At 38.5% G+C, this 13,954-nt stretch overlaps 1 long non-coding RNA gene across 1 annotated transcript; it reads right to left on the minus strand.

The window, feature by feature from the left end:
• Positions 1 to 3,784: 3,784 nt before the first annotated feature.
• LOC116043903 lies at positions 3,785 to 5,600 on the minus strand. Its single transcript, XR_004103573.2, has 3 exons — positions 5,453 to 5,600; positions 4,511 to 4,515; positions 3,785 to 3,814 (listed from the first exon to the last, which is right to left on the minus strand). It is a non-coding gene; the product is annotated as an uncharacterized LOC116043903 (long non-coding RNA).
• Between the last annotated feature and the right edge of the window lie 8,354 nt (positions 5,601 to 13,954).

Raw genomic sequence — 13,954 nt, forward strand, 5'->3', positions numbered from 1 at the left:
GAAAAATATAACTACACGTCGCGGCAACGCACCGCCGTGGCTTGGTAGCGTTGCATTTCCCCCCCAACTAATTTCCTGGTTCTCCTTCTCCATAAAGAACATGAAGATCAAGGAGAGGGTTAACTTCTCCTGCTCCAGATTTCCCACCGTGGTCAGAAAGAACAGAGGAGACTCTTTGTTTCTCTCACTATGACTCTAGAGTCACTACTCAGAAGATATTCACCATCACTCACTCTCTCTCTCTCTCTCTCTCTCTCTCTCTCTCTCTCTCTCTCTCTCTCTCTCTCTCTCTCTCTCTCTCTCTCTCTCTTAAAGAGACACACCAACACACAAATATAAACTTCAGGTCACTTATGTTGGCTACGGTGAAAGGTCTGCGTGGAGCCTCCGCAGGACCATAAATCTCTGATAGAGCTCAGCTCTAGCGGCATCGCCAGATAATGCTTAAATAACTGAAAAAGGGTAAATAACTAGACCAATTCAAATATGTAGAAATATAATTTAGAGCATTATTGATTGGTTTCTGTCAATTTGTCTGGGAACGTTGTTGTTACTACCGCATTGCATTGTAGGATACTTATACAGGCGTAGTGTCCAGTGTTTGCATCATACTGTAATATTTCACCAGAAATAGTATGCAATTCACGTACTATTGGTTTCATACTCAGATCATCAAGATGTCAGACATACTAAAACATCTCCCATACTGTTTTAGGCTACACATGTTAGTGTGGAACTTCAGACCAACCAGAATGATTTTAATCCTGATGTTACTGAGTAGCAAAAGAACAAACAAGTATTATATTTTATAAGCTGATCATATGTTTTGTATGTAAGATCAAAGTAACTAATTATTAAATATGTCTGATAAATGTAGTGCAGTAAAGAAAAATCCTCTGAAATGTAGTGAGGTACAAGTATGAAGTAGTATATAATGCAAATACTCAAGTTATTTACCTCAAAATTGTATTTTTATTGCTCATGAAACATTAACCTATACATAAATAACTTAGCTAAGCTGTATGTTTAGCTGGATGGGTAATATTTTCTTTTAATAAAGCCAATCAGCTGTAACAACAACTGTCATTAAAACAAGAGTTAACCCAGAGTCAATCATTGAACCTGTGAGCCTCAGCTCAGGGTTTAGAGAACACATTTCACTGACATCAGATATAAACATCACCCTCCTCCTCCTCTTCTTCACTACTGAGACTAAAACCAGAACCAACTCTCAGCTGTGTATCCGAGCAGGAGGAAACTGTCCAGAAGATCAGAGCTAACATCTCTGTTCCTGGTGACATTCATCCTACGGCTGGTTTTATCTGCAAAGAGTTTTAGATTTCAGGTTTCAGGAGAATGCTCCTTCAGTTGTTCTCTTTGTGTAGACTGTGATGTTCAATCTGCTGTATATGATCTGTGTTCCATTCTGAGTCTTACATTAACTTTCTATCTTCTGTTTCAGAGTCTCCCACTGAATTGATTGTTGGATTGATTGCTGCATTTATTGCAATGATGGGATTGATTGTTGCTGCAGCAGCTCTTGTTGTTGATGTTATGCTTGAAATTAGGCGTCTAGCCAAGAATAAGGTAAGTTTAATACAAATATGGTATCAACACATTCATGATGAGCAGACAACACATTATTTATATATGTATGTCATGTTTAGAGTCTTTGAGGTTGTTTTATCTTCAGTCATTAATCATTGTGTTGGTATTTACACCAGAGTAGGATCAAGTCAGTTGGGATTTACTTCTTAACTTGTTTTCCTTACTGCAGGATCACAAGGAAAAAAGTAAGTAAAAGTAAGTAAGTAAAAGTAGCCTACATTAACGGTAGCTAGCTAACAGTAGACTACAGAGAAAGTGTGATATTTTTACGTCCGTTTCAGAGCGTGTACAAAAAGCCATCTATCAGCAGTGATTGTAGAGTGCATGTCCGAGAATAGCGCAGACACGCGCTTCACACCGCGAGCGGGCGCGTGCGTCAGTCGGCAGAAAAGGGAGAAAGAAAAAAAAAATCTGCCACTGTCCGGAGCGACGGAGGGAAAATATTTCAGTCAGAACTGAAATGAGGAACCGAAATTTGCGTTCTAATCCGGTCCGAATACTACCGTTTGCGTAGGAACCGGATCCATAGTGGAACCGGGTTTCAGTACCCAACCCTGTTCTAAGGTAATATGATCAATGGCAATTTTATATATAAAGCACCTTTTACATTCAAAGACAAAATATAAGCATAGCATGAAGAACAAAAAATAGAATACAGTACAAGCATCACACACACACACACACACACACACACACACACACACACACACACACACACTGTAATTAACCAAAAGCTTGAGAGAATATTAAAGTTTTGTGTTTTTTTTTTAATGTTGACACAGTGATGTCCAAACGCAGCTTTTTCCAAAGAGCAGTACCACAGTAAGTGAAGACACCAGACCTGGATCTGATTCTGGGAACAGCTTGAAGACCTCTGCCTGATGACCTGAGAGACCTGATGATCAATGATCAATGACACAGGTATTGCAACATGTATAGTCTCTTCCACTTTACTAAATAATTGCAACATTTAAACTGATTTTCATGTGTTACTGTATGACAGATCAATTATGCTCCTGCCCACTGACATGGTTTTAAAGTTGTTATCCATTTTTTGCTCTCCAAATGTTTTAAAATGCACTCTTCGAACCCCCCCCAGTACGCTTAGTCTTTGGACCTCTGTATTTCTTAAACCCTGCGTACGCCCATACAGTAGGAGATTGAATTAAAAAATATATAAATAATAATTTCAAAGCCATTTTTACATGTAAGAAACAGGATGTAAGTGTGTGTGTGTACATGTGTCTTAAAACTGCCCAAAATGACATATAAAAAGGTCAGTTGTCTACATCAGGTGACTTTGCCTGAAGTCCGTTGATATGTCTGGGACAGCTGGTTGACTTGTAAACATGTGATTGTTTCAGATCAATCTGAATGGAGGGAACTTCTGCAATCTCCGGTGTCTTCGTGGACTCCTCGTCTGACAATTTCTTCTGTACTGAGGCCGCTGTGAGGTCTCACGCAGTCAGCAAGTAAATTACTTTACTTGCTGACTGCGTGAGACAATTTCGTAACCAACCTACAAGTTTAATTTAAAAAGTAAGAGTGAAAACCCCCACACCTGCAGAAGTGACTCAAATGTTAGTAAAGTAACTTGTAGTTTGACCATGAAGTGACCAAAACATTATTACCACAGAATCTGAAATTCAAAAGGCAGCTGGTGAAGAACGGACTGTTTGTGTTCTCCTGGAATTATTTAGATAAAGTCAGTCAATATAGAATCTGTGTTTTTTTTTTGTTTTTTTTTAATAAGTACATTTTGTTTATGATCCTCAGCTAAAGGAAACAATACTGCACCAGCTGTCTCACTTAATTTAATTTTAAAGGGGACATATAATGAAAAACTCTTATTTTCAGTCATGGTGCACAAACATTTGAGTATAAGTGCGATAGAATACAGACTCTGTACTACATTTAACAATTATTTATTACACTACACTAACACAAAATATAAAATTTTAGTAATATATAATTAATAAATTATATCTATCTATATCTATGTGGCTATCTACCACATGGCGAGTAAATGTTTGTACCAAAATAGTTCTGTTTTTCAGTCTTCATTTTGGTGAAGGTGCAGCTACTTTCTTCTGCTCCTCTGCTGTCTGCATGTTGGAGCTTCACGGGGGGCTGGATGACACACACACACACACACACACACACACACACACACACACACACACACACACACACACACACACAAACACTGGCGCACACACCAGACGCCAGCCACCACGTCACTTCTGTTTACTGATAGCTAGCGTTTACCTCAGGCTAATGAATTAGCTAGTAAGTGATGATTTTTGGCAGCCAGCCTTCCAAAAGATAGCACAATGAAATTAAATGTTAACCGATCATTAACCGTTGACCGACAAGCAGGAAACAGAGTCTCAGTTCACCGTCCGGGAGGCTCTGACACACTTTCCGCACTCTGTGTCCGCGGACAGCTGTAGGCTTGTACCGTTAATGTTCTGTGCATTGTCGGACACATGCAGCCAGTTTCCTGAAACCGCCTGCGAGACTGACACAAGTCCACAGCGGCCCGCGGCGTGTATGTCCGAGCCTGTCTCCACCGCCTCCACCTGCAGGTTGTCAACTGTGTGCTTTGGAATGAAAGGGAGAAAACAGGACGCCATGTAACACGGCGGATATCGCTCAAATACACTTTTGTAACCCTGCTATATAGCTAATTCAATGTGAGTACACTAATGTTGAAATGACATACAATTCCCATTCCTTGTAGCCGTGATAAATTAGCTTGAAGCTATTGCTCACCTGTTCAGGAAGAAATTAGCCAACTCGGCGTCCTTTTGGGCTCTAAGCTGTCTCCATCTTTCAAATACATCTCCAATATTTACCCGGGGTTTGTTACATCTCTGGTCACGCAACTGTTAGATTCTACCCGACCTAAAAAAAAAATGTCTATCTCCGTTGAGCCTGTTAGTTTGTTTTGCTGCTTTCATGGCGCGCTGGGTTTACATTTTTACAGGTATATCTGGCAATCTGGCCTGGCTGTCAAAACAGAAATCGTGTGGACTGAAGTCGGGCAGACTCGGCGATTTAATGAGGTCCGTGAAAACGGAGGGAGGAAGAAGGTATCCAATCCTGCGATCTCCAACTTCTCCAAATACCGCTCTTTGTGAGCATCTACCAGATGCCCTATCTCGACCGATAACGGCACGACGAAGATAGTATTATTATTACACTTTATTTAGTGTTAATCATTTTAAACTGATTGAAACTAATGAAACTTTCCGCTCGTCTACTACACTGTTTAGCTTGTGCTTCTGGTGATTCTGCCGTCCGTCATGGCGTCGTCACGTGGTCGTGGTCAAGTGTTTGCAAAGGGTGAATACGGCCCCTCATCTCCACCATGGATTTATTATAAGCTATTTCCATTTCGGCACCCGTTATCCAATCTGTCCGATCATATCGGCTGCGATCATGAGTGGAGCGGCCGCGCCAGCTCGCGCACTGCAGCGATCGTCTCCTCTATTTCTTTGGCGAGCCGCGAGCAAATGTGTCAAGCCAGGAAGATAATCATATACAGGAAGGCCACAGCGCAGCCGCATACTTTACAAAATGGAACAAATTTCAAAATAAAACACCCAGGTTTATGCTGATTTTGGACGTCTTGACTTCACAGCTGGAGAGAGAGAGAGAGAGAGACCGGTTATCAGGCACGCAGTGAGAGACTGGCTCACACACACACACACACACACACACACACGAGAGAGAGAGAGAGTTCACAGGTTTTTAAATCACTTTTCTCAGCTCGAGGGAAGGTATATTTTTATATATAAATTCCATGGATTTAAAAATTCATAATAGAGTCATAAGCAACCTTGTTTGCAGTTGGAGTTGTCCTGGCAGCATTTTTACAGACGTCTCTTTTACAATGGTGGTCTACGGGGAAAGTCCTTTCTGGGTCACTGGGAGGTTTTTTGTTGCAATGCTGCGAGTGGCCACTGGACAAAATTAGTAGAAAGGAAAATAGTAAAGTTTATTAAAGTAATAGTGTTTTTTTGAACATTAAAACATGTAAACATGTTCTCATAGAAATTGAAAATACAAGTATGAACCTGAAAATGAGCATAATATGTCTCCTTTAAAAGAAAATGTTGATATACCTCCTGGCAGGGTCGGTGGTCGGTGGTTTGATCCCCGGCTCTTCTTGTCTACAAGTGTCCTTGAGCAAGACACTGAACCCCAAATTGCTCCCGATGGTCAGACAGCACCTTGCATGGTAGCTCACTGTCATCGGGGTGTGAATGGATGAATGAAATATAAACTGCTTTATTAATATTATCCTGCTGCTTGTAGTAGTTAAAAGTCCTAACTGAGCTAGATGTGATGGGCATTAGAAAACTAGACTTTTAAGACCAAAGCCTGCTGTTATGATGTAAAAGAAATGTGATTTTTTTTGTAGCCAAAGTAAAATATAATGTGACTTATTTTTTTATTTGGATATTTGTGTAATTGACATTGCTTAGGACAATCATGTTCTGCTTCTTTTTATGTCTTAAGGTGCTAAGTCAAGAGTTTGTCAGGTTGAACTAGACACTGTTGTTGGCTGTGATATCAGAATTGTTCATGTACAGTATGTTTTATCTGATGCACTCTCAGGGCATCATGTAATTTCAGGCAGCTCTTCATCATTTCTATCTAAATAAAAGATGAAATATGTCAAACTGTATGTTGTGACTGTTGTGGATGTTTCTGTGTTCAAACTTTGATATAAGAAACAAACTACAAACATACTTCTGATACTACAACATGTATCCTGGCTGCTCAACAGGTTTCAGTTTTTTGATTAATCCTCCACATTGATCGTCATAATAAAGTTTCATTCTGATAACTAGAATGACTTTTGGGAAACTCTCAATCACTCCATCTATATAAATCTAAATATGTATTTACTCAAGCAGCTGGAAGTTAACGTGAATCTGGGAGAATCTGTGGAAGAACATGACTTAATACTACAGATGGACTGTAACACTTTCAGATGAAGTTTTTCCATCATCTTTTGTCATTATGTGAATACCCACCGCTCACTTAAAAAAGTGGTATTTACACATCCTTAAAGTCTAACTATATGCTAATGATTCTTTAAATGCAATAACTGTCTTATGTCAGATTCAGCTGCAGGAGTTTGTCATCAATACAAATACTTCTACCTGAGAAGATCTCATGGTAGAAGTACACATAATACTCTGATTACAAAAGATGGGTGTAACGGTACAGTTTGCAGGAATGAGCAAGCAGATAAATTGACAAAGAAGACTCTGTGTTACGGCTGCTGCTGGTACCTTCTCATGTGTTTAACCATTTTGCTAGTCTGGATCCACAGAAGAACATTTCCAGGATAACTGCCTCACATCCTGCGTGTGAGGTTTGTGGGATTGCTGTGGACGAAGTACACACAGAGATACACTGGTAAGATCTAATGAGGTTTAACCGTGTATCAGCTAATTTAAATAGATCATGTTACTGTATTGTGTCAACAGTTAACTTCATTTAATATTGTATGTGTTTTCTTTTGCGGGGTGCAAATGTTCCACCACAACAAGTTCCTTCCTGAGACTACCGTATTGGTCTGAATATAAGACGACCCCTTTTTTTTCAAGACTCATTTTTGGAAAAATACTTTATAAAAGCCAAATATTGTTTTCATAAAGAAAATAATTTTATTTGAAAATAATTCTACTAAAAACACATTGAATAAAACAAGGTAGGCTGTTGTTTTTAATATCTTTTTAATAAAATAATATTTTCAATATCTTTTTAGATGAAAGTGTCACATTTAAATTAACGGTAAATATGTCCAAGGCCTTCAGATGAATGACTGCTCTGGTGATGGGCATCCCATCATTACGTAATCACACACTCTCCTGTCAATCTCTTGGAAGCTGCCACTTTGAGGACCACGGTAAGATTTTAGCATTTTTAGACGGCGTATCATCTCCATGACAACGCCTCGTTGTACTTCCATTCTAACTTTTGTAGCTGGATATATCATTTGTTTCATCTAAATATGAATGTGGATAACGTTAGTGATAGTCAGATGCTTGCTACAGTTACACTTCTAGTGATGAATCGGTGAAAACACCTTTTATTTCTCTTATTCTCTGCTTTGTTCTAACGCTGCTGGGCGCTCTCTCTCTCTCTCTCTCTCCCTCTCTCTCTCTTTTCAGCAGTGGCGGATCTAGAAAATTTGACATGGGGTGGCAAAGGTGTGGTGAAAGGTCTTGGCAGGGTGGCATTGGAAGAAGCTACACGGAAACCTCATATGTAAATGGCTTGTGTGGCAAATAGAGGAAAAACTGTAAAACTGCATAACAATTCTATCATTTGTTTGACCTTTTGATTGATCATAACTATTGATATAGTAAGACAAATAGAATAGAATGTGTCTTATTTTATCAGTAATTACACTGGCAGTATGACAGGTGACGCGACAAGCGGGTGCAATCCTGTGAAACTCGTGTTTGTGCTCGTCACATGCACACGCCCGCCTGCTGCAAGAGTTGAATTGTGTTGAACTTCTCCCTACGCGAGCAACACGCCGTGCAAATCAATGAACAAGAGACTGATTATTGCTGTTTGTGAGTTCACTAAAATCAGAGATGGCAAAAGTACTCACTTCCCGTACTCAAGTAGAAGTACAGATACTTGTGTAAAAATTACTCTGGTAAAAGTAGAAGTACTGATTTAACTTATTTACTCAAGTAAAAGTAACAAAGTACAGGCTTGGAAATTTACTTAAAGTATAAAAGTAAAAGTAGCCTTGTGAATGACAACCATTTTTTTATGCAAAGCTACCTGGACCACACAAATGTTACAAGAGTGCAAGCTGAGAAACTTCAGTGGACATGGAAAAAAGGCTCTTTATATGCCATTGCCTACATTTTAAATGGATGTCTGCCAATATGCCTAAAACATCACATATATGATTATTGTGACAGAGACTGGGACTCCAGGTTAATAAGATTCTGACTGAGTAGCAAGATATGAATTCAGTTGTGATTCTGTGAGAATTCACAGATCCAGTTCCTCTTTTTTAATCTTCCCCTTAACATTTAAAGGAATCTACATGTATGTGTGTGTGCTCAAATATGGCTTCTGGAAAGAAAATAAAGGATAAAATATGAATTACTAAACAGACATTAATTAAGAAGTTCCCCATACTTTAAGAGTTGCGCAGCACATTGGCCAGGAGTCATTCTTGATGCCTACTATCTCAAACATCTCTCTCAGATAAGGCCAAGGATGTCTTGTTGCTTGTCTGCCGATTTCTTCATTTTCAATCATGTCGCCATCCATACTACTATATGCTAACGTTACCACCATCAAGACGCAATGATTTGCCGCGAATGAATGCAGAATGCCGCCGAATCTGTCGAGTCGTCTTGTAGTGGTGCGTCAAGTGCAACGTACAGTATATCCCATCCAATTAGATTGAATGTGGTATTGATGACGCGAAAATAACGGTATCTCCAGTGAAATTATTTGAAACTTGTTAGTAAGGACTAAATTTGGACTGTATTTAAAGCTGAGTCTGGTTTCCAACTTCGCCCCAGGTGTGTCTGTTAAAACACGGACGGAGACAACTTCTCTCTTTTGATGCTTTATTAAGATCAAGCAACGTGCAACCTAGGTAACAGGTGAAGAACACAAACAACAAAATCACTAGCTAACTTACTTTAAATTTGCAAGAGCTATAGACCAATACAACAACAGGCTTAAATGAACTGACAACATAAGTTATACGACTTACAGTTCTTAAGGACGCACACACACGATCTAAACTGATTATCCTCCGGACAGCTAGTCTCTTTTTCTTTTTGCTCCATGTGCCGCGCGCGCCTGCTCGCAGTGTGAGGCGCGTGTCTGTGCTATTCTCCGACATGACAACCTCTTGTACAAAACTAAAGTAACGAGCCAATTTTGTAAAATGTAAGGAGTAGAAAGTACCGATATTCATGTTAAAATGTAAGGAGTAAAAGTAAAAAGTCGCCACAAAAAAATATAGTAAAGTAAAGTAAAAATATCTGAAAAATCTACTTGAGTATAGTAACGAAGTATTTGTACTTCTTACTTCCCATCTCTGAAAACCAAGATGTTACAAATTTGATGTTGCTCCATTATTTCTGAGACCAGGAAGAGTCAGCGAGTTTCACTCAGATATTCTGACTAATAGACCAGCGACCGTTTGATTACAATGTTTGGTGCACTTGACAAAGTGCAGTGTGAGCGCTAAATGAACAGGTGTGAACCAGTGACTGTTAAAAAAACGTCAAAAGGTGTGAACTTGCCCTTTTCATATAAATATATAAATAGCTGCAAATCATATAAATAGCTTATTTGGTCCTGCCGCTTATTTCACAAAATCATATTATACAAAGTAAATAGATATGCAAATACAGCATACAATCTTTCAGTCTTACAATAATAATATACAGCAATACCTTTAAATTACAAATTCCACTCCTATGTTTCAGTTTATTCTTTTCTGTATTGATCAAGTAATGATGTCTTTAATCTATTTTTGAACTGAATGATATTAAGGCTCTGTTTGATGTCATTGTTCAGTCCATTCCATAAGGTCACCCCACAAACTGAAACGCACATGCTTTTAACAGTAGTTCACACAAGAGGTTGCTGGAACATACAATGACCTCTTAGATGATATCCCCCGCCTCTTTCATTAAACATTGCACGTATGTTACATGGTAAGTTATTTTCTTTAACTTTAAACATCAATTGTGCAGTTTTGAATATAACAATGTCCATAAATTTCAGCAAATGTGAATTAAAGAACAGATGATTGGTGTGCTCATAATACCCGATGTGATTTATTATGCTAATTGCTTCTCTTTTGCAATGCGCACATTTTTTTCAAGTTGCTTTTGTAAGTATTTCCCCAAACTTCCACACAATATAACACATATGGTACAATAAGTGTGCAGTATAGAGTATGTAATGTTTTTATGTTCAAGATGTATCTAGTTTTGCTCAATATACCAATACTCCTGGCCATCTTCATGCACAGATATTTAATGTGTGGCTTCCAGCAGAGTTTATATAAGGTCAAGAACAACACCCAGGAATTTATTTTCATAGACTCTTTCAATTGTTTCATTATCAATTACTATTTTAACATCTCTATTTATAGTGCGATTTCCGAATATCATGAATTTAGTTTTGTTCAAGTTTAAAGATAACTTATTTGAATCAAACCATAGTTTTAATTTATTCATTTCATGAGTGACCATTTCCAGCGTCTGCTGCAAGTTATCCCCACAACCAAAAATATTTGTGTCGTCTGCAAAAATAGTACATTTTAGTACATGTGATGATTTACAAATATCATTTAAGTAATCAGTTAGGACCTAAAACTGACCCCTGTGGAACGCCAGGAAATATTAAGACTCGTTGACCGGTGATTACCCATTTGAACAAACTGACTCCTGTTTTCAATATAGTTTTTTATCCAGTTAAAGGCCACACCTCTTATGCCATACCGTTCCAATTTTTTTAACAGGATTTTGTGATCAACAGTATCAAAAGCTTTTTTCAGATCTATTAAAATCCCCACTGCATAGTTTTTATTTTCAATACAATTTGTTAATCTTTCAACTAACTCAATAAGTGCCATAGACGTTGATCTACCGGATCTGAATCCATACTGACTGTCCATTAGTAAATTGTTTTTATCAATGAAGTTATCTAGCCTTTTGACAAATAGTTTTTCAAGTATTTTTGAGAATTGAGAAAGCAGAGATATTGGTCTATAGTTATTGAAAATATGTGAGCCACCAGATTTATACAATGGGATGACTTTAGCTACTTTCATCTTATCAGGAAATGCTCCTGTTTTAAATGATAGATTATATATATATATATGATAGTGGGTCAACTATCCCGTCTATTACTTTTTTTACTAGAGACATATCAATGTCATCACAATCTTTGGAAGTTTTATTATTACATTTATTTACAATCTCTATAATTTCCCTGCCTTCTACAGTTCCCAAAAGCAATGAATATGGGTTATTATCCACATGGTCCATCACAGAGTAATTCGTCCCTGTGTAATTTATGTCTTTGGCCAGATTAGGACCCACATTAACAAAGTAATTGTTGAATCTGTCAACCACTTAATTCATATTTGACCACGTCTTGTCATTCTCATTGAAGTTTTCCGGATAATTAAATTTACGAAGTCCTTTTGTAATAATGGTGTTTATTGTATTCCGTGTTCCTTTAACATTATCTTTGTTATTTTCTAGAAATTTGTTATAATAATCCTTCTTACATACCCTCATTATGGTAGTTAATTTGCTTTTATATTTCTTATATTTTAACTCAGATTCTTTCGTTCTATATTTTATGAAATTCCTATAAAGGGTATTCTTTTTTTTACAGGCATTTTGAATTCCTTTGGACATCCAGGGTGTTTCCTTATAATATTTCCTTTTATTACAGTATCGAGGTGAAGTGGAGGAGAGAAGAGTTGATGATGTTAATCTTCTCTCTTCTACTTCTGCTCATCTTCCGTCGCTCTCGCCTCCTTTTCTTTCTTCTGTCTTTTCAATCCCTCCTTGTCTCTCTTCGCCTGCTCCTTCCTCTCTTTCTTGACTTTTTTCTCCATCTCCTCTTTTTCCTTCTTCTGTCTTTTCAATTCTTTCTTCTCTTGCTTCCTATTTTCCTCCTTCTGTTCATTCTCTCGCTCCTCCTCCTCCTCTTTCCTCTCCTTTTTCAGCCTTTTTTCTGTCGCCTTCTTGGCCTTCTCTTCCTCCTTTTTCATTCTAGCCTTCTCCTTGTCAGTTTTTTGAGCCAGCTCCTGCAGGCTAAGGAGATTGACCTGAAATTCAGAGTTTTGAACTTTTAGGATCTTGATTTCGTTCTCCGTTTGGCTCTCTTTGTTAATCCACTCCTCCGCCATCCTTCTGCTGTTCTTTTCGATCTCTTGGAGGCAGTGGTTTTGTAGCTGAAGAGCAGAGATTTTCTCTTTTAAGAGCTTGATTTCGTTCTCCATTTGGCTCTCTTTGTTGTTCCACTCCATCTCTCTGCTCTCTCTTTCCAGCTCATGCCGTTTCTCAAAGCTCTCCTCTTTTGCAGCGAGCTCACACGTCATTTGGTCTTCCAGAGTGGCGAGTTTTGTTTCAAACTCTGCCTCCCTCTGGATGATCTGCCTTTCCTTCTCTACGAGCTTGGCTTCACTCTCCAAATACTTTACTTCTAGAGCCGTCTTTTCCTCCTTTATTTTGTCGATCAGATCATCCTTTTCCTGGACGACATGGCTCAACTTCCTATCATTGTCCTCTGCCAGAGTTTGGACCTTTGCGTCCTTGTCCATCAAATTCTGGTTTGGTATGTTTGGTAATATACCATTAATCTTCTTCTCCTGGGTCTCTCTGTTCCTGTCTTGTTCCTGTTTCAAGAGCCAGACGATCCGGTAGAACTCACCTCTCCAGTGACGTTGGGCTGACAGGAAGATGTTCTTCTCTGCCTTCAAACTTTCTTTGAGAGAGTGAATCGCCTTCTCCTTGATCTTACTCTCCTTTTGGACGTTTCTCCTAATGGTTCTCTCTGAGCGTAGAGCCGTCAGGATTTTAATTTTCTCTTCCTCCAGGCCAGCATTTTTGGAGACTAGCTGGTTGATTCGTTCTTGAGTTTCCAGTTGGTCTTTTTTCAGGTCCTCGAGCTGTACGCTGGGAGATGGGCAGACGACTGTCGCCGGCATTGTTGCCATGATCGCTGAACAAAAGTATTTGTTGCGATAGTGGAGTACTGCAATGTAGGGTAGTATTGCTCTATCGTTGTAGTACGGAAGTTTTGGTGTTTTGAGCTCTGTCACACAAAGAGATGCGTCGTTAATGAGTTCAGACTGTTAAGTGCCTGTAAGCAGCCAGGGTTGTATTCTAAACAGAACCATAGAATGCCATCAAAGGTTTAGAATGTGTCACACTGTGAGATGTCACTCTGCATGACACGTTCCAGAATGTGATGACCAGAGATCATATATAGACAGAGGTGTATAAAGTACTAGAGACCCATACTTGAGTAAAAGTACAAGTGCTCTATCAAAAAAGTGACTTGAGTAGAAGTTGAAGTGCTCTTTAAGCACCCCACTTAAGTGGAAGTACTAAAGTATTAAACATTTTTGTACTTAAGTATTACAAGTAGTTTATTTTAAAATGTACTACTCAAGTACTAAAAGTAAAAGTACAAGTATTGTGTTATGTAGTTATTAAAGAAAGCAGTCAAAATTTGAATATCATATTGTTGGAGTTCAACTTTTTACTTGGTGTTAAGGCAGTCACAAGCTGTACATTGCTGG

This window comes from Sander lucioperca, chromosome 6 (assembly GCF_008315115.2).
Source record: "Sander lucioperca isolate FBNREF2018 chromosome 6, SLUC_FBN_1.2, whole genome shotgun sequence".
Classification (NCBI taxonomy): domain Eukaryota; kingdom Metazoa; phylum Chordata; class Actinopteri; order Perciformes; family Percidae; genus Sander; species Sander lucioperca.